A 21,568-nucleotide genomic window follows, 5' to 3' on the forward strand; every position below is an offset into this window, starting at 1 on the left:
CGGGTGCAGGCAGGGGTAGGAGGCGGGTGCAGGCTGGGGTAGGAGGCGGGTGCAGGCCGTGATAGGAGGCGGGTGCAGGCTGGGGTAGGAGCCGGGGTAGGAGGCGGGTGCAGGAAGGGGTAGGAGGCGGGTGCAGGCCGGGGTAGGAGGCGGGTGCAGGCTGGGGTTGGAGCCGGGGTAGGAGGCGGGTGCAGGAAGGGGTAGGAGCCGGGGCAGGATGAAGTAGGAGGCGGGTGCTGGCAGGAGTAGGAGGGTGCAGGCAGGGGTAGGAGCCGGGTGCAGGCTGGGGTAGGAGGGTGCAGGCAGGGGTATATGAGCCGGGGTAGGAGGCGGGTGCAGGCCGGGGTAGGAGGCGGGTGCAGGCCGGGGTAGGAGCCGGGGTAGGAGGCGGGTGCAGGCAGGGGTAGTAGCCGGGGTAGGAGGCAGGTGCAGGCCGGGGTAGGAGGCGGGTGCAGGCTGGGGTAGGAGGCGGGTGCAGGAAGGGGTAGTAGCCGGGGTAGGAGGCGGGTGCAGGCAGGGGTAGGAGCCGGGGCAGGATGAAGTAGGAGGCGGGTGCAGGTAGGAGTAGGAGGGTGCAGGCAGGGGTAGGAGCCGGGTGCAGGCTGGGGTAGGAGCCGGGGTAGGAGGCGGGTGCAGGAAGGGGTAGGAGGCGGGTGCAGGCCGGGGTAGGAGGCGGGTGCAGGCCGGGATAGGAGGCGGGTGCAGGCTGGGGTAGGAGCCGGGGTAGGAGGCGGGTGCAGGAAGGGGTAGGAGGCGGGTGCAGGCCGGGGTAGGAGGCGGGTGCAGGCTGGGGTTGGAGCCGGGGTAGGAGGCGGGTGCAGGAAGGGGTAGGAGCCGGGGCAGGATGAAGTAGGAGGCGGGTGCTGGCAGGAGTAGGAGGGTGCAGGCAGGGGTAGGAGCCGGGTGCAGGCTGGGGTAGGAGGGTGCAGGCAGGGGTATATGAGCCGGGGTAGGAGGCGGGTGCAGGCCGGGGTAGGAGGCGGGTGCAGGCCGGGGTAGGAGGCGGGTGCAGGCAGGGGTAGTAGCCGGGGTAGGAGGCAGGTGCAGGCCGGGGTAGGAGGCGGGTGCAGGCTGGGGTAGGAGGCGGGTGCAGGAAGGGGTAGTAGCCGGGGTAGGAGGCGGGTGCAGGCAGGGGTAGGAGCCGGGGCAGGATGAAGTAGGAGGCGGGTGCAGGCAGGAGTAGGAGGGTGCAGGCAGGGGTAGGAGCCGGGTGCAGGCTGGGGTAGGAGCCGGGGTAGGAGGCGGGTGCAGGAAGGGGTAGGAGGCGGGTGCAGGCCGGGGTAGGAGGCGGGTGCAGGCCGGGATAGGAGGCGGGTCACGGGTGCAGGCTGGGGTAGGAGCCGGGTGCAGGCTGGGGTAGGAGCCGGGGTAGGAGGCGGGTGCAGGAAGGGGTAGGAGGCGGGTGCAGGCCGGGGTAGGAGGCGGGTGCAGGCCGGGATAGGAGGCGGGTCACGGGTGCAGGCTGGGGTAGGAGCCGGGTGCAGGCTGGGGTAGGAGCCGGGGTAGGAGGCGGGTGCAGGAAGGGGTAGGAGGCGGGTGCAGGCCGGGGTAGGAGGCGGGTGCAGGCCGGGATAGGAGGCGGGTCACGGGTGCAGGCTGGGGTAGGAGCCGGGGCAGGATGAGGTAGGAGGCGGGTGCAGGCTGCAGTGACACCCCGGCCCACCAATAGCAGAGCAGAGCTGTGCACCAGTCACAGGCTGCGGGTGAGAAGGGGGCGGGGACTGTGAGAGCACAATCAGCTGGCAGCAGCAGCAGCAGCAGTGAGTGTGCAGTGTACGGGGCACTAGCTGGTCACCCCAACACCCGGCCCCCACATCGCCCCAGTGTCCCCCCCCCCCTCTACACCCGCAGCCCCCCTCCTCCCTGATCTGCAGCCGGACCCCCCAGCCCGGGGCACACTCACCCTCTGTGCAGTGCACACTCCCAGGAGTGCCCCCTCCGGCCCCGGACACTCTGCCTCCTCCCTGGGAAAGTTTGGGGTAAGTCTGCTGCTTGTTTGTGCTGCTGCTGTGTAGGGAGGGGCTGGGGGGCAGCTCTCCCCCCTCCTGGGGCTGGGGAGGGGGGTGAGCAGGGGAAGTGGATGAGTCAGGGCTGTGTGTAGCAATGCACTGTGTGAGCTGCACATCCTTATAGGGCCTTGACCTAAAGGCTTGCAATCTAATGGCACCCACTCATCCTTATGCTGCATGCAGGGTGCTGGGTTCCTGTAGTTACTGACCAGGTCATTGGCTGGTGCTGTAATCCTCCACCCTGATAAATGCACTAGTGTGTGTGTGTGTGTGTGTGTGTGTGTGTGTATTTATTTTAGAGAGATATACAGGACCCCCTTCACCTCCCACCCCATGGGACACTTACCTGGACTCCTTTGGCACCATAGGCGGATGTGTACAGTATAGAGCAGGATTATACTGGTGCACCATACATACACATAAATCGCAGTCGTACGTATTCCACCTCACCCAATAAGTAGTGGTAACACAAACAGGGCATTGCATATGGTGATGGGAGTTATGGTATAGGTAGGTGCCATGGTGGCGTCGCTCGTTGTGGTACATTGGAAAGCATTTTGTATTAGGCTTACGAGTGGCTCACCTCAGAACAGCTGCTGAGGCCTACAGGTGACCGGCTTGGCCTATACTGGGCCTCTAGTGGCAGATGCAGGCCAGGTTTTAAGGCTTTCACTGATTTATGACCTGTACGCAACCAATACCTATCCAGCCCAGGCACATGCCCCTCTCGGTAGGCAGAATTACCTGACGAAGGTCTACCAGTGAGTAGCAATGTTTTTCTGTATTTGGAAAGCAGTGAACAGAAGAGCTTGCAATCTACAGATGTGTCACCATTTACCTTGTGTACTTGTGTGAGAAAACACCTGACGCAACATTCTCGGACTTCGTAAAGTTGTCTTATTCATATACAAAGTATGGATTCCGCATTGATGCCAGCTTAGAGATGGGCATCGATGGTTTGCCACCGATTCTTATCTCCCAATGACTGACAGCTGCTGCACTGATGCCGTTTATACTGCAAACCATTGATGGTTCCCTGCCACTGATGGAAATCAAAGATGGTACCATCGATGTGTCCCTCACCACCCTACTGTTACTAGGCAGCGTAGTCAGGTCATTGGGCTCGATTCAGGGTGTGTATTGTGACACCGCATCAACCGACTCAATACCATTACGGAACATGCGCAGTGTGACTTGTGCAACTGCGAAACCATACAATTTGCGACCACCTCTGAATCCGGGCCAATATGTCTTGTCTGCGAGCCATTCAGGCCCAAGAGCCATCTCTACATCTGAAGTGGTGCCGGGTGACTGACAATGTATGGATGACATATGAAAACATTGAGTTTTGGGGATTTTTAGGTTTTTGACCCTTTTTTGGACTCCGATGGAGAACGGAAAAGGATTTCCCAAGTGCGTTTAGGCGTCCGGTCCGAAGTATGGCAAGTGAAGCGCTACACTAAATGCTGCTCTGCGTGCTTCGGTGTCACCAAAAAAAAAAAGCAAAAAACTCATGTCGACATTTTCTGTGTCAACCTTTTTCCAGTGTTGCCCTTGTGCATGTTGACTTTTTTGGGTCGAACTTTTGACAGAGGACCTAGACATAGTCTGTGAACTATACCACACCCATCTGAAGTCATACCTCGTTTCTGTCCCCTGTATACGGGCGTGTGCATGTGTTACCATACCGGGACAGACCGTGCATCTTACTCCTGACTGCAGGAACTGGTTGGATCAGGGACTCCATAAAGAATGTGGATAATCTGCATTCACTCGGTGCCCAAATACAGGGACCAAATTTCATCTGGTTTATAAGGAATTCATATGAATATCAAGGCTGCGGTGCCATTTGTGTTGGGGCCTGGTACTGCTGGCGTCGGAGAACGGTGCTTTGTTGGCGATTAGGAGGAGGCTGTGAAGTGATGCGTGGCAATACTGTAGTATTCATTCTTTCATCTTCCAAAACTCATGCAGTTAGCTCTCTGCTGTGGTATTCTAGCACAGGGTGGGCTGTATATCAGCACTGATATGCAGACCAGACCTGTGCTAGGAGTACCACAGCAGAGAGCGATGTTTCAGGCAGGAAAGAGGGACTGCACCGTTTTAAAAGAGGCAGGGAGCTAAGATGTACACTTAATTCAGCAGGAGTGCCGTGCGCAGCAAAGCCTGTGAGGGCCCCCAGTCTGGGTTTTCAGGCTCTATTGAGGGCCCCCAGTCTGGGTTTTCAGGCACCATTGAGGGCCCCCAGTCTGGGTTGTACAGGCGCCTTAAGGTATTGCCATACCATCATGTACCCTTTATGTATGTACTGATAGACTCGGCCTCAGAGTGTAGAATTGGATGAAGAAATCGCTCCTCTGCTTGTTCCTCAGTGCATTATCCAATTTGGAAGTGTCTGGCGCCTCAGTTAATCTATATTTTGGTAATTTGTACGGACACCTACCTGCGTGGCCATGTCCATGTATCCTGGCCTCACGCACGTTCTCGCATATTCTGCAGACTATCGCAATCGTTGTGGTCACAAACCTATGTATCATTTCCCAGAACTTCATTGCACCCAGGAGTTTAAAGTGTGTGGTGGTGTAGGAGAACGGTAATTTTAGGGGAACTAGTTCCACCTCCACCACAGCCCTTCACAGTAGTTCCAACAGAACTGTCCCAGTGGCATCTTTTTCTGGCACGGTGTACGTGACACTTTGTGTAAGGGGCACTACTGCTGTGGGCATTATGTTTATGTGACACTACTGCAGGGCTGGGCAACACCGGCCCTCCAGATGTTAGTGAACTACACATCCCAAGATGCTTTGCATTAGTTTTGCTATGTGGCCATGCTGAAACTGATGCAAGGCATGCTGGGATGTGTAGTTAAATAACATCTGGAGGGCCGTTGTTGCCCTGCACTACTGTGTGGCATACATGTATTATGAGTACTACCATGCAGCGTAACTTGAATAAGGGGCACTACCGTGCAGCGTAACTTGAATAAGGGGCACTACCGTGCAGCGTAACTTGAATAAGGGGCACTACCGTGCAGCGTAACTTGAATAAGGGACACTACCGTGCAGCGTAACTTGAATAAGGGACACTACCGTGCAGCGTAACTTGAATAAGGGGCACTACCGTGCAGCGTAACTTGAGTAAAGGGCCCCACACACAGCACAATTTTCAGGCATTTTCTGAGCGATTTTAACAAATCACTCAGAACATCCCTGAAAATGCATGTAAATCGCTGTGTGTATAGCCCACACAGCGATTTACAGGCGCGCCCCCGCCGTTCTGAATCTGGCCAGGATTCAGATCGGACCTGCCTGTCAATCTAGAGCAGTCGCTCAGAAGCTCCTGTTCATATGTGGCCTCGGATGTGAGCAGGGCATTCTGAGCGACGCTGGACGCCTCTCTGATGTCCCACAACGCCGCCGCCCCCCCTTGACACGACGGTCGCCGCCCCGTTCACACACCGGACGCCGCCCCCAATGACGCACCGGCCACCGCTGGAGCAGCAGGAGACCGGCGCCCCCCCATGACGCCGGACACCGCCGCATCCCCTGATGACGCCGGGCGCTGGACACCTCAGGACTAGCCGGCCTATCCCGCCGCGACCTCACTCTTCATTATGTGGACGCTGCGGGACAGAGAGGAAGCGACGCTGGACCCTGGAGTTGGTAAGTATTTTTTTCCCACTGCACCACCAATGTATTGCCCATCTGGGGGGGCAATACCCTTCAGACATACCCACAACCACTGTGCCACCAATGAGATAAATATTCCCCATCGGGAGGGGGGGTGCATAGCCACTGACCACCAATGAATTTAATATTCCCCATCTGGGGAGGGGGCCATATCCACTGGCCAGCAATGTTTATGTATAAGCTGTGCCACCAGCTTTTTTTTATCTATATATGGGAGGGAGGTGGGGTTATTACATATGAATATTAGGGGGGCAGTGGGATGGGATTACACTGTGCCATCAATGTGTTTATTTGCATGTGTATGGGGGATGCAGGCCTTATTGCATAATGGCACGGTGGCACAATGCACCCCCCCCCCCCCCCTGCCCTCCCTAATGTAATAACCACCCCACCCCCCTCCCAGATATAGAAAAAAAACCCTGGTGGCACAGCTTATAAATAAACATTGCTGGCCAGTGGATATGGCCCCCCTCCCCTGATGGGGAACATTAAATTCATTGGTGCCCAGTGGCTGCTGGGAAACAGGTCTGCTTGCAGTAAAAGCTAGAATACTATGATCTGGGATTTCCTGATGTAGACTTGAATGGGTCTGCAGGTCAGAGAGTTTGACAGGTGACACTCCCCCAGGCTTTATTCCAACCCCTTATTTACATTTTAATACTTTTTTTATTCCCCTGAAGTTTCTGTGAGAGACTTGAAATCTCTCATGCTGAATCTGCCATTATGAATCTCTGGCACACATCTGTGTGTGTGTGTGTGGCTCATTATCTAAAAAAATTCCGTTTTAGGGAAATCTCTCGTGCTGAATCTCCCGTTATGAATCTCTGGCACAAATCTCTGCGTATGTAGGCCCCTTAAGACTGTACAACTTGTACAATCATACCTTGATTTGGGGATACTTTTGTGTGACCGCACCCATTCCTTGTGAGGTTACTGTCCCTTTTTATAAAGTATGAAAGGTAGGACACAAATTTATAGAGGGGGTGGTAGTTTGTGACCCTTCGTCAGTGCTCTCTGTTGGGTACTGGTCCCACTGTAAGTCCAAAACAGCACCCAATTTCTATTGATTATTTCCTGAGCACCTGCTGCCATGTTTGACAAAGGTTAAATGGAACCCACAGCCCTTCAGGGTCCAAATTGTCCTAAAAGTAATATGGTTTATGTTTTTAATCATTGTTTTGCCATCTGGTAAATTTGTAGTTATATTTGCGCTTGGGGAAAAAAGCGGTATTGTGTTGTTTTCCCGACCAGGTAGGAGGGCCCTGCTCACAATTTTACATCCTATAGGGAAATAGGAAGTTGATACAGTAAGTGCGTTTTACTGCTTCGCATTTCATATCGGTCCTTCCAGGTATGAGGAAATCACACCGCAGTTTTGGCCTGGGGTCAGTGGGATGTGTGAGTGTAGAGAACACATGTAAGTTCTGCGTGAGCTGTGTAGAGAGAAGGGAACGGGTTATAGCAGCTTATGGTACTTAGGCCGAGTTACTCTAAGCCCTGGGAGTTCCTTTGTTTACTTCTACACGCTTGATAAAATTGCTGATTCATTTTCTGCTGAAAGAAAAATGTCCCATAAATGTTGATCATCCCCTATATTGCCGGGTGCTGAGCTGCCAGCATACTCTGTACTTGCTATCGCTGCAACACACAGGTGTAAACATTCCCATTGTAAATATAGACTCGTATGTAACGGGGGTGGGGTGGAACCTGACAGATTTCTCCATATTTGCTGTTTTCTTCCTCTGTCTGCAGACTTATGATGATGCATCCAACACCAACAGCCCCGAGTTTTGTTTGATTGTTCATAAAGTTTTATAGATCCAGTTTCCACCTATTGTAATCCTGACGTTAGCCGGCTCTCAGCAAAGTGTCGCACTGCTGAGATTCTTATCGGAGTCAGAAAGCTGCTTGTACATGGCTGACACCGGCTCCCCTCAGGTGCTGACATCAACACCAGAAAAAGTGAAACACTCATGTCGACATTTTGTGAGTGTTGACCTTCTTCGCGTTGACCAAATGAATGTCAACCTAAACCAGAGGTTCTCAAGCTTGGTCCTCAGGGCCACACACAGTTCACATTGCCCAGGTCCCAGATGGCGGGGTTCGGAGACTCACGGACACTAGACATATACATATATATTATTCCTGCTGGTATAGAGTCAGCAGAGCACCGTGTGCACTAGTACAGAGGTTATTAAGTCATGGGACTCTGCAGCCGCCAGTATATTCTTATCTGGTGCCCTGCTAGAAGCCAGTCTGAGCATGCAGTACAGCGTGACCTGCTCGCCAGCCCCCAGGACTCTACGTACTGTGTGTAAGTGATACCAGCTTTGTCATTGTTATTATTAGAGGGGTTAAAGCAGGCATTTCCAAACGGTGGCCCTCCAGCTGTTGTCAAACTACAAGTCCCATCATGCCTTGCCATAGTAATAGCAAAATGGTAGCAAGGCATGATGGGACTTGTAGTTTCACAACAACTGGAGGGCCATAGTTTGGACATGTCTGGGTTAAAGGCTGATCCCAAAATATTAGTGTTTTTTTTTTTTATGAAAAAAGTCCCAGTTTCACCGTCTCTTCCTTTGTGAAAATAGCTTTGTCATCCTGTGAATCGGCAGGAGTGATTAGATCGTAAGCTCTGTTGGTCCAGTGTATAGCATACTTGCCTACCTTTTGAGGTTGCGGAGAGGACAACCAAATTTGCAAGGCTGACTCTCAAAGCCCCAATCCACACAAACTTTGCGGGTCCACGAGCAGGGGCGGGGCTAAAATGACACCATTCCCGTCTAACTATTATCTTCCAGAAGGTGCCAAAAATAAATAAGTAGTAGTTTCTGATTGGTTGCTATGGGCAACATCCCATCTTCAGTAGAACTCCCATCTTAGTAAATTTTTCCTATACAATCAACCCTGTATTTCCTATTTAGGTTTCCATTGAACGGTTATTGGAGCCTGTGGCAGCGACCCAAGATGGCCGCTATGTAAAAGCCACTAAGCGCCTATTCTGGACTTGGATAGTTTAGATTTTACACTGTTTTATTGAATGGGCGGGATTATCGCGGCGGAATCATGTCCAGCGCTGGCGTGGGTAAATAGTTGCGCTGCGCACAAGAATAGATAGATTGTGAATCTATGGAGTTAGGGAGCGGCGCTGTTCTGGCGTTCAGCTTGTTTTAAGATCTTTTTTGGGGGAGATTTATCGAAGCTCGGAGAGATAAAGTATCAGCCAGCGAGTCCCTAACTGCCATGTGACAGGCTGTGCTTGAGTATGACAGCAGCTGATTGGCGAGTTTATAGTCTCCCTCCAATCTTTGATAATCTCCCCCTTTTGAGAGGTGATATGGTGGACATGCGCTAGGTTGAAAAAAGTCACATAAAACGATGACGACACAGCAAGAAAATTGAGTAATTCATGTCAATCTTTTTATGTTTAGTCTTTTCCAAATCAATCTTTAGCCTGTGTCCACCTTTTGGGTCAATCTACTGCATGTTGACCTTTTTGGTGTCGACCGATTTCATTGCTTATGGTTTTGGTGATTAGAACAATGAGGAAATAGTTCCGATATGAGACGGGGAGGAAATTGTGAAAGTGCCGGGTGCTGAGAAGTAGATGATAAAGTTCCTGGCAGCGATGTCCCAAGTTAGTAAGCTGCCGGTTCTCAGTGAGCTTCAGTTAACGTCATGGGGCCTGATTCTGCGCTGGTCACAGCCCACGGTTATTAGCAGACTGCGCATGCGCTGGTGTCAGCATTAGCCTGCTTGGTGCAATGTGCACATGCACCTTACGGAGGACACTTTGCTCCATCCATGAATTGGGAGTCATGCGCAGACGAGCGGAGCACACACACGTCGTGCGGGAGTAGAGATGGGAAGCCGGTGTCAGACTTATCATGGCGGGGTCTAAATGGCGACCATAGGCTTTGCACCATCGGCACCAAGATAATCTCATCAGTCGCACTTGTTCGGGATCGCTGGTGGTGGAAATTCTGGAGATAGTACCTACCACACACCCTTTATTACCTCCTCTAAGCCATTGCAGAATATGCACAGCGCGTCTCGGTCGTATGCACTGTAAAAAAAAACAATTGTCGACTGCTAAAATATAGTCCCCACACCACCATGTGAATTAGGCACTATGTTTGGTATCTTAGGGCGGTAATTATGTGAAAGCTGATGGTATCCCCAGATAGGTCCTGGTAGGTAGGTATGGGTGTCCTTATGCAGCCCAAGTATGCCCCAACTCTGGTGCAACCAGGTCTTATGGTTGACCAAGGTACTGGAGATCCTTCAGAGACAGTCAAAAGGTGAAACTGACTAACAGGGTCCTGACTGGGAAAAACTAAAGCTGTGTAAACACACACTTCGATTTTATTTTTTTCCTGTTTTCGATTCGATTATGCTTATAGAAGCAAAATCGATCGGAATTGAATGGTTTTTAGGACCCTTTCGACTGGCATTCGATTCGATGCACACTCCCGTTTTCTCTATATCGAAAAGAAAAATACTGTGCAGCCAAGAAAATATCGAATTCGATCCAGTAAATCGAATGTGTACAATGTGCCTTGAATGTAAATCGAATTCGATATTGAATCCAATGCAAAAGTGCAGATCGAATGTGAAAATGAATGGAAAATCAAAGGCAAAATCGAAAGGTGGTAGAGAGGGGAAAACTAAATCAAAGCAATAGCAAATCTATGCATCTGTACACACCTTAACTAACGGCTCATGAGTCAACTGTATAAGCGACCTCGTCACAAACCAAAGATGCCACCCAAAATCCCCCATATAACACCACACAACCAGACACAGCAAAGGACACAGAGACTGGTACTCGATACTCAGAGGACTGAGACGCAATACCCAGGAAACCACCTTGCGTGGGTCAGAAATAAACCTACAGACCTGGGGCAATCCTCTGTCCATCCCAGAGGGAATGTACCAATATGGCAAAAACAAGTAGGAATGGAATAAATCGGGGCTTCAGGTGGAGAACTTAAGCTGTCCCAGGACTGGAAGCAGGCAGGAATGTCCAGGAGAAAATGAGACCAGAAGCTGCTGGAAGGCAAGTGAATACCTGGAACTAGACTGCTGGAAGCAGTGAGCAAGAAGCTGTTACTAGAAGCTGGGAACAATTTACAGGGGCTGAAGCTATAACTGGAGTCAGGGTCTGCAGAGAATATAACAGGAGCAAGCTCCAATCAGCACTGCGGGAGAGGCACAGGCCTCCTGAAGCACAAATTACTGCAGCTGAGACCTAAAGTTAAGCTAATTAAGGGACAGCCTTGTGCAGAACAATCACAACGAATAGAGCTGCAATAGCACAGACTCACCACAGGAGGCCATCAGCGAGTCCCATAACAGAAGCTGACATAAAAATGATGAGCCACAGCAGTGGCTCATGACAGTGTGCGGGATGGTATTCTGGCATGCCTTATGCTCCGATTCCCGACAATTCCACCACACGGACGGCGCCATCTTGCTCATCACGTGACATTAATTTCCCCAATCCCAAACCGGCTGACAGGCGCAACCAATCCGGTCCTCCCCAAGGGTATAAAGCTCCCTAATCTACAAGTCTCAGATGGCCAGTGCCACAAGTTACACTGCTCTATGGGCCTGATTCAGACCAGTACTCTGGGCTGCAAATTTGCAGCACCAGTATTTCTTCTTCTTACTTCATGGCAGCCATACAATGGGTTCATCCCTCTCTCCCCTTACAATTAGACAGGTAGTTTTTCCCTAGGACACGCCCCCTTCTTCCACCAGTACATAGCCAGCACCTTCCCCCATGACTCCAGTCTTTTTCCTGTCTCCTAGACAGATAGACAGGGTAGTACAGGTTTTATTTTATTTTATTTTCTTACCTACTGGTAGGCGTTACGCTGCCAGTCCTGGGCAGCGTTGGGGTGGCGGTGCCTTTCCCATTAGGAGGTCTGGCCGGCGGCATGTACCTCGTTTGCGTGTACTGATAAGCGGAGGGAGCCCGGAGGTTTTTTCTTAGTTAAATCCCCGCCGGCAGACAGAAGCGTCTGTGCGGCGCGTGCTGGGCTCCCGATGTGCAGGCGTTCAGGCGCGCTGCTCTGACCCAAACACGCTGTCCCCGCGCAGTACTGTGACGCAACCTTGCGGTCCACGGGGCAGGAAGTCAGGCGGGCGTGCGTTCCAAGCGTCGGGATGATGCGCACGCTGCCTGACGCTGCCGGAAGGCGGAAGTAGCCTTCTTAATGCGCCTGGTCGGTGTTACAGGCGCTTCCTCGTGCTAGCTGTGCTGTTTGCAAGCCCCGTGGCACCAGAGACATGGAGGAGGAAGCCTCTCAAAAACTTTCTACGTTGCTGCCCAGGTAGGTCCTCTCAGAGGACTGAGTTTTTTATATATGTAAAATTACGCAGAGTAGTTAGTGATTATTGTTATTTAATCTTCTCGTGTGCCTGTGGGGACTAAGAAGAAATTGGCCAAGAAGAAACATGTTAGCAAGACATGTATTGGTTGTGATAAGATTTTCACTGGAGAGAATTCCTTGTGCCGCAGCTGTGACAAGGGAGCTGATACCAGTATTGGGACTGTTTCCCAGATTAGTGAGCTTATGGCCTGGATGAAAGATAACTTTGTCTCCAAGAAAGAATATCAGGGGAAAAGGTCCAGGTCACAGACCAGTCTGGATGTAGAATGTGATTTACCTGCGGCTGCAGATATTGATGATGATGATGATGATGATGGGGATGACGGCACAGAAGCCGGTGAACTAGTGGAAGAGGAACGGTCCTTTAATTTAGAGCTGGTGGAGGTGGTTCTTAAAGAACTGTATAAGACACTGAACTATAAACAACCAGTGAGAACCGAGTATGACGCTCTGTTTGAGGACAGGTCAAGAAAGGGGAGGTGTTTTCCCGTGCACAAGGTGGTCAAGGAGATCCTAATTAAGGAGTGGTCCAATGCGGACAAACGGATTGGGCCTGTGAAAAGGACAGAGAAGATGTACCCCATAGAGGATGCAGAATTTCTAAAGTGGTGTAGTATCCCCAAAATTGATGCGGCAGTGTCCGAAGTCACCACCAAAACTACGATTCCTCTTGAGGACGGGGCATCTCTTAAAGATGCTATGGAGAAGCGTATGGAGAGCGCTTTAAAAAGGCTGCACATCTCTAGCGCCACGTCTATCAAATCAGGAGTGGCTATTGCCTCCTTGGCTAGAGCCCTTAGGATATGGTGCGCCTCTTTACAAGAGGACCTACAAGAACGGGTGGCTAGAGAGCAAATGATCAGCAGTCTGGCACAAATCCAACTTACCGTTGATTATATATGTGAGGCATCCCTGGACGTGCTGGATTACTCAGCGAAGGCGTTGACCTCTGGAGTGGTGGCAAGGAGAGCCCTGTGGCTCAAGTCTTGGGCAGCAGACACCCACTCTAAAAATAAACTGGCAACCCTGCCGTTCGAGGGGGAATTCCTTTTCGGCAGCAAACTCGACCAGATGATACAGAGGATGTCGGGGGGGAAGTCAGTGAGACTCCCCCAAGATAAAAGGGGAAGAGGTTTCAATTATTTCCCCAGGCAAAGCTTCAGACAAGCCAGAGCCTATAGGCCCGGGAGGCCTTTTCGGGAGAGATATACCTCAGGTATTTCCAGAGCCTTCTTTCGACAGACTGTCAAAAGAGGGGATAAGAAACAGTGACAAGTTGTGTCCCGTGGACAATTTACAGGTGGCCGGAAGATTGCTGCAGTTTACCCACGTGTGGGAACAAACGGTACAAGACACCTGGGTTCTAGAAGTGGTGTCCACGGGATACCGCCTAGAGTTCATTTCAAAACCCAGAAGGGAAAAATTTTTAGTTTCAAGGATTCCAGTTTTAAGGGCGGAGCAGGAAGCATTGGCCCTGAGCATAAGAGATCTGGCGGATTCGGGGGCCGTGGAGCCGGTCCCAGAGGCAGAGCAGGGCCTAGGGTTCTACTCCCGTTTGTTCGTGGTAACAAAAAGTTCTGGAGGTTTCAGAACAATCTTGGATCTAAGAGATCTAAACGCCAGAATCTGGAAACGCAAGTTCCACATGGAAACAGCCAAGACTATCCTTATGGGTCTGAGAAGGGAAGACTACATGGTCTCTATAGACCTAAGAGACGCTTATTTCCATGTCCCTATCTATATACCAGACAGAAAATTTCTCAGGTTCTGCGTCAGAGGAAAACATCTTCAGTTTACCTGCCTTCCCTTTGGTCTCACATCCTCACCGAGGGTATTTACGAAAGTACTCGTAGTCATGATAGAGTGCTTAAGGAGAAAGAACATAGCAATATGGGCTTATTTGGACGATCTACTTATCTCAGCAAAGTCAAAAGCAGAAGCCGTCCGAGATACAGAAATAGTAGTCCAGTTCCTACAAGATCACGGGTGGCTGATCAATTGGAACAAGAGCCATCTGTCTCCTACACAGACCATCCAATACCTAGGCGTCATCGTGGACACAGCACGGTTCGAGGTCACCCTGTCCGGCCAGAGATGCGAGAAGATTCAAGAGCTGGTAGAGGTAATCCAAGGGAATCGGAAGGTTCCGCTGAGACTAGCAATAAGTCTCTTAGGGATGATGTCTTCAACAGTGGAGGTCGTACCATGGGCCAGGTGGCATATGAGGACACTACAGTGGCATCTCCTACCCTATACCAGAAACCAAGTTTCTCTGGAACGCTACATCACACTCCCTCGATCAGTGGTGTCGTCACTTCAGTGGTGGCAAAGCAGGTACATGGCGGTCAGAAGAATGTCTCTTTCAAGCCCACAGTATGTAGTGCTGACAACAGACGCAAGCGTCACAGGGTGGGGAGCACATTGCTCAGGCAAAACTACCCAAGGTATCTGGTCCGTCCAAGAATCGGATCTATCATCCAACCACAGGGAACTTCGAGCAGTTTTCATGGCCATGAAGTTCTTCTCAGGCGAAATAGGAAAATCCCACCTAAGCATCTTCTCAGACAACGTAGCGACAGTCGCTTATATCAACAAGCAAGGGGGGACAAGAAGTCGCCCACTGCTAGAAGAGATCCGGTTGATCATGGGCTGGGCAGAGAAACATCTCCGATCCATCTCGGCATTACATGTGCCAGGGGAAGAAAATCAGCTGGCAGACTTCCTAAGCAGGACTCAAATTCTGCCAGGAGAATGGGAGCTGAAGGACTCAGTCTTCAGACAAATCGTTCGCAGATTCGGCCAGCCACAAATAGATCTGATGGCGACGCCAGAGAATACGAAGGTTCAACGATTCTTCTCCAGAAACCCGGCACGAGGATCGGAAGGCGTGGACGCCCTGTCCCAGAGATGGCAGTTCTCCCTGGTATACATCTTCCCACCCTTCCCACTCATACACAAAGTACTGTGGAAGATCAGATCGGAGAGAGTTCGGGCGATAGTTATTCTCCCATATTGGCCCAGAAGGGCCTGGTTCCCGATGGCAGAGGGCATGGCGGTGGCAGAGCCATGGTTTCTTCCAGTGTCACAGGATCTTCTGATGCAGGGCCCAGTAATGTGCCAGGACCCACAGAAACTTCATTTAGCGGCATGGAATTTGAAAGGAAGCAACTGACAGATAAAGGCCTGTCAGCAGTCGTAGTAGACATGCTACTTCAAGCAAGGAAGAAAGTTTCCTCTGATATATATTATAGAATCTGGAGGATCTTCGCGGGATGGTCTGAACATAGATTTCCTTTTCCCAAGGCTAGACTGGCGCATGTTCTACAGTTCCTCTGTGAAGGTTTTAATAAGGGCCTATCCATAGCAACTCTGAAGGTACAAGTTTCAGCCCTTAGTGTTCTACTGGATAAGAAGTTAGCAGACCAAGGACTGATAAAAAGATTTTTTCAAGCAGCTAAAAGAATCCGTCCAAGAGTTAGACCAGTGATTCCTCAGTGGGACCTCAATCTGGTACTAAACGGTCTCATGGCAAACCCATTCGAACCATGTGAGAGAGCTGGGCTAAAATTTCTTACGTGGAAGGTAGCGTTTATGGTCGCTATTACGTCGGCAAGACGTGTAGGGGAGTTACATGCGTTACTATGTTGTGAACCCTACCTTAAGTTATTTCAGGACAAAGTAGTCCTAAGAACCAAACCTTCATTTTTTCCGAAGGTAGTCTCATCTTTTCATATGAGTCAAGATATTGTTTTGCCTTGTTTTTTTCCAAATCCATCCACTAGAAGAGAAAAAGATCTTCATACGCTGGATATGGTGAGAATAATCAAAATTTATTTGGATCGTACAGCAAGCTTCAGGAAAACGAGATCGTTGTTTGTGATTCCACAAGGAGCAAAGAAAGGATTTGCGCCTTCAAAACAAACTATCTCAAGGTGGCTCAAAGAAGTTATTTGTTTCACCTACAAGAAAGTTGGCCGACAAGTTCCAGAAGGTATAAAGGCACACTCGGCTAGGGCAATGGCAACTTCCTGGGCAAGAGAGGCTAACGTCTCGGTCAAAGACATATGCCAAGCTGCGACATGGTCGTCCATACATACCTTTGCAAAACATTATGCATTGGATGTAGCTGAAGAATCTTTTGGGAGCAGAGTTCTACATCAGGCCTTGATTTAAGGTATTGTAGCCCACCCTACTGCTTTGGTATATCCCATTGTATGGCTGCCATGAAGTAAGAAGAAGAAAGTTACGGATTATACTTACGATAATTCCTTTTCTTCGGAGTACTTCATGGCAGCCTGTATTATTATCCCCCCCCCCCCCCCGTGTTTGTGTTTTTCCCTAGGATCGGTGGCGGAGACGAGTCAAAAGACTGGAGTCATGGGGGAAGGTGCTGGCTATGTACTGGTGGAAGAAGGGGGCGTGTCCTAGGGAAAAACTACCTGTCTAATTGTAAGGGGAGAGAGGGATGAACCCATTGTATGGCTGCCATGAAGTACTCCGAAGAAAAGGAATTATCGTAAGTATAATCCGTAACTTTATTGAACGTCTGCGCAAATGGTAGTGTGCATGCGCATCGCCATCCTGACGACTTTTCATTGTTGTCCATATGCACCCTGATTGACAGGCGTCCAGTGTTTGGGGGGTGGCACCCAGATATTTCTCGGGAGTGTCAGGAGAACATGCAGGTGGTCCCATACGTTGGAATGCAGGGCCTCTGACATCAGCGCTGGCCCCGGATCGTATTGCCGTGTAAATCACAGGGTACTCAGCCGCTGCACACAGGGAAGGCCGTGATTGGATCACTATGGCGGGGTGGTGGCTCACTGATCGCTGGTTCAGCAAAATAGCAGCCCAGCAATCAGGTCAAATTACCCCCTATGTGTGAGATTGTTCTCTACGCTTTCCATCGATCCTGAGCTACCATCAGTCCTGTGATATTATAAGTGTCATCCGATCCTATGCTACTATCGGTCCCATTCGATCCTGTGCTACAATAGGTCCCATCTGATCCTGTGATACTATTGGTTCCGTCTCTGATCTTGTGCTACTATTGGTTCCATCCGATCGAGTGTTACCATTGGTCCCGTCTGATCCTGTGTTACCATCGATCCTGTGATACTATTGGTCCCGCCCGATCCTGTGTTTACCATCGGTCCCACCCGATCCTGTGTTACCATCGGTCCCGCCCGATCTAGTAATTTCTGAAATCCATTCCAGTCTAACCATTATACCAGCTACCAGGACTCTAGTTTATAGTCCTTTGTGTGCTCGCTCCAAGGGACCCAGCCGAGGCTGCGACCTGCCCGTCGGGCGCAGTGAAGCCTAAATCCCCTCGCGGAGCTCCCCGGTGAAGACCACCGATGGCTTATATACCACCCCTTGCTCTGAGCCTTCATCAGCTCCTTGGCGTTGGTCCTAGTTCCCTGCTGTCATTTCCTGGCATCTTCCCATCATCGCCTCGCCACTCTCAGGGGAAAATTGTATTTTATTATTTATGTATTTATTAACAGTTTCTTACATAGCAGCATATTCCGTTGCGTTTTACAAAAGGAGACCGTGATACAACAAACAGGATATTTACAGGACAGTCAAAAGGTAGGAGGGCCCTGCTCACAGCTTACAATCTATAGGGAAATAGGCATTGATACATAAGGATAGATACTGTATTCTTTATTGCATCGATTCCACCAGAATGCAAGGTTCTATGACTGGTTCTGGAATTTGATAAGCTGCCTGAAGAGATGAGTTTTCAGGGAACGCTTATAGGTTTGGAGACTGGAGGAGTCTTATTGTGCTTGGGAGGGCATTCCACAGAGTGGGTGCAGCCCGAAGAAAGTCCTGCAGTCGGGAATGGGAGCGAGTAATGAGTGTGGATGAGAGACGCAGATCTTGTGAGGAGCGTAGAGGTCGGGTTGGTATGTGCACTTGGGTCGACGTTGACACTCGACATGAGTTTTATTATCATTTTTTATATATATATATATATATATATATATATATATATATATATATATATATATATATTAAGGTTCACAAAAACAATGAGACAGTAAAACATTGTACAGAGAACAAAGCCTTGTAAATGGTAATAATTTCCATTACAATAGGAATAATGATCAACAAAACAGAAATATAACTGGATACAAATACCAATATCTGTACAAATTTGTAAATCGGATATACGTAGTCTAAATCTTTTAGTAACTTTCCGACATGAGTTTTAATTATTTATTTTTTGTGTCAATGTCTATAGTGATTTTGTTTTGCATGTTCCCAAAATTCCCGTCATTACTTTAATCACATTAAATAGGTGCATATAAATATATTTCCATTACCAGCCTACACCCGCAGGTGGCGCCGGGTTTGGTGCATTTCGCCCCGCAAAGGTCTGATGGCCTCCGTAATCTGTACGGTCATGGTAGGAGCGCCATTGTCAGGGTAGCGCTGAACAGCGTACTCTGCTTCCTCGGGTTGTAGCCGAGCAGGTACATTTTGCTGGGTATTTGTTTCCTAGCACGGCCACACCGATTTGCATCGGGGTGGTCGTGTCGGAAAAATCGCGTCGATCGCATCGCATGCGGAAAAATCGCATGCGATCGACCCGATTTTTACATTAAATCAAATGTGAATAGGGTCCCTGGGACCCTATTTTACATTGGATTCAATGTAAAATATTCCCCAGACCCCCAATTTTACATCCTCAACGCCGCCACCCCACGATTGACGCCAACCCTAAGCGTGGCGAGCGCAGCGGTGCGCGTCCTCCGAACTTTTCATACCCCTACTATCCACGTCGGCGTGGAGTTGAGAATATAAAGTGTGGCGAGCGCACGCGTATAACTTCACAGGTATACGCGGGGCTCGCTGCGCTCGCCACGCTTCGGGCTCGGTGGCTCGCTGCGCTCGCCACACTTTATATTCTCAACTCCACGCCGACGTGGATAGTAGGGGTATGAAAAGGTCGTAGGGTGCGCACCGCCACCCCTCGCGGGCTCGCTGCGCTTGCCACGCTTCGGGTTGGCGTCAATCGTGGGGTGATGACGGGGCCATATACAATGTGAAATGGGTCATATTGGCCCATTTCACATTGTTTGCTATGTAAAATGGACTTAATCAAGTCCATCTCATCTTGTGCCATTATAATGGCACAAGACCGACGCGATGCTCCCGATTTCAATGTAAAAAAATATTTTAACATTGAAGCCTATGGCAAAATCGCGGGCATCGCGTAGGTCGCGTCGGGGGCCATGTTAATGGCCGCGACCGACGCGATGCCCCCTATTTTGCCTTTCACAGTAAAATGGACCTGATTTCAAAGGAGATCGGGTCCATCGCGGGCATCGTGTACCTTAACTTTAAGGTACACGATGCCCGCGATTGTGGCCGTGCTAGGAAACAAGTACCTTTTTGGTGTCCTGTAACTGCAGCGTTTTGATCTGAAATAAACCATCTTTACTGTTCGATGTTAAGCCCCACAAGGTGCCACCGTCTCATTCTGCCCCTGTTTATAAAGCAGGTGTACATATGGCGGGCGTAAGGTGTTTTCTGTACGGCGGGATCCGCCTCCTGCGCTGCGGCCCCTGAGCAGATGGGATAATGGTAGATTCCGGCCCTCCTGGCATGGAGCATAGAAGGGAATCTCGCTGTCTTTGGCAGATAAGCTGTGCCCACTCTCTGCCTGGCACGGACTAGCGGCCCTGCCTACCAGTGTCCTGAGCTAAGGCATGCCCAGGCACCATGCCAGGATGAGTCCTGGGATGTGGATATATTTGGGTATTTATTTAGAAGGGAAACTATTATGTTCCTCGTTACAGGACAAAATGTGCCCCAGATGATAATGATTAACCATGTCTACAGCAGTGCAGTCTTTTCTTTGCCACAGGGCTTACAATCTTCACCCCAGATTTGGGTCTTGCCTGCAGAGCTTGCCATCTTTTCCCCTAAATCTTTTAACCACAGAGCTTGCAATCTTCATTGTATGCAGCGCTTTGTCATTTCTTCCCGCTATACACAGTGGCTATTGCTAATATGCCAGATGTGCCAAGTTATAGCAGGGAAATTATTTGTGAATCAATAAGAGGGGCTAGGTTCTGTTTCTGTGACCCAGTGGCCTTATTCCTCTGGCCGGTACATATTGTGCGGTAGGTTCCTCTGACATCCCTGTCATCCAGTTCCATTCTCGCCATTAGTGACTCCTCCCACTGCGTAACGGGCAGGTATCTTGTTACCACCAAGCCCCTACACTGTAACCTGGAGCTACTTGTTGCACAAGGCTCCTATACCGGCATCTGGAACCGCTTACTTCTAGATAGGTGGACCAGTGACCACATAGTGCCAGCATTTTCCCTTGGTGGTGGCGCAGCCCTAACATTTATGCACTGGTGGCCATCTTGGATGCGTGCCTTGGCTGCCCTGATTTTCCTATGAATATGATAGAGCGATGGGTCAGGTCAGGGGGGAATAAATTGGTATAAAGTGGAATATGAGACTAAACAGGGAAAATATTATTTGTATGTTTAATAATCTTCACTATCAACGTATTGCTAGACATTGTTTTTTCATTGGAGATGTGATTCTATTATATAGTTGAAATGTTGCAAAGTAACTGATGTAAAGTGGATGCGTTCCTACCACCAACTGCCCCATCCCAGAAGCCATAGACCAGCACTGCTGGACCCAGTAAGTGAGCTTTGGGATCCAGTGCACTGTGACATTACCCCCTTCCTCTAGGAATGGGCACCAAACACCCCACTTTTTAGGAAACTTCTCCAGAGGAGTTGAGGTGCTCGATTTATCTGAAGGCCTTGACTCACCGCGTTCTATGTGGCCATATACTTTCCAGTCCATTAAGATTTGGACTAAGCTTCGAGAACTTCTGAAGTTCAGGATTTGCTTTCCCTCATACTCCAATTGAGTAGCGGATTACAGGATGACGAAAAGTGAGAACTGGTGGGTTGAGGGGGGAGATGTCACACATTGGGTATTCTGAGTGCCTGGAATCTAGATGGTATGTTGTCAATCCAGTCACTTGGGGCAACTGTAAGAGCCCAATGAACCAGGGAACAAACTGCATGGTGGACACCGTCAAGCACAAGGTTTCTGCAATGGAGCCTTCCCCATCTTCTTATCCAGGGCTGGGCAACACCGGCCCTCCAGATGTTGATGAACTACACATCCCAGCATGCCTTGCATCAGTTTCAGCATGGCCACATAGCAAAACTAATGCAAAGCATCCTGGGATGTGTAGTTCATTAACATCTGGAGGGCCAGTGTTGCCCAGCCCTGTTCTTATCGGTAAACAAAGTTTTGCACATATTCATTTTCAGAGCTTTCCAAATGTTGAGGAAACAGTTCATGGATAGCTGGGTAACAGGATACTGACCCATAGGCTGTTGGTTCTGGTACAACAGGATGCAGAACATATTGGACAGAGTGACTGGAAGTCTTGTTGAAAAGATTCTTGATGACAGTT

The 21,568-nt window shown here is 50.0% G+C and overlaps 1 protein-coding gene across 1 annotated transcript in view; it reads left to right on the top strand.

Moving 5' to 3' along the window:
• Positions 1-1,690: 1,690 nt before the first annotated feature.
• The window catches only part of ATOSB (atos homolog B), a 52,191-nt gene continuing 32,313 nt past the window's right edge, over positions 1,691-21,568 (top strand). The window contains 1 exon segment of the mRNA XM_083155410.1: positions 1,691-1,979. The gene's annotated coding sequence lies outside the window, so the exon portion shown is untranslated.

This window comes from Crinia signifera, chromosome 1 (genome assembly GCF_055691185.1).
Source record: "Crinia signifera chromosome 1, ASM5569118v1, whole genome shotgun sequence".
Lineage (NCBI taxonomy): Eukaryota > Metazoa > Chordata > Amphibia > Anura > Myobatrachidae > Crinia > Crinia signifera.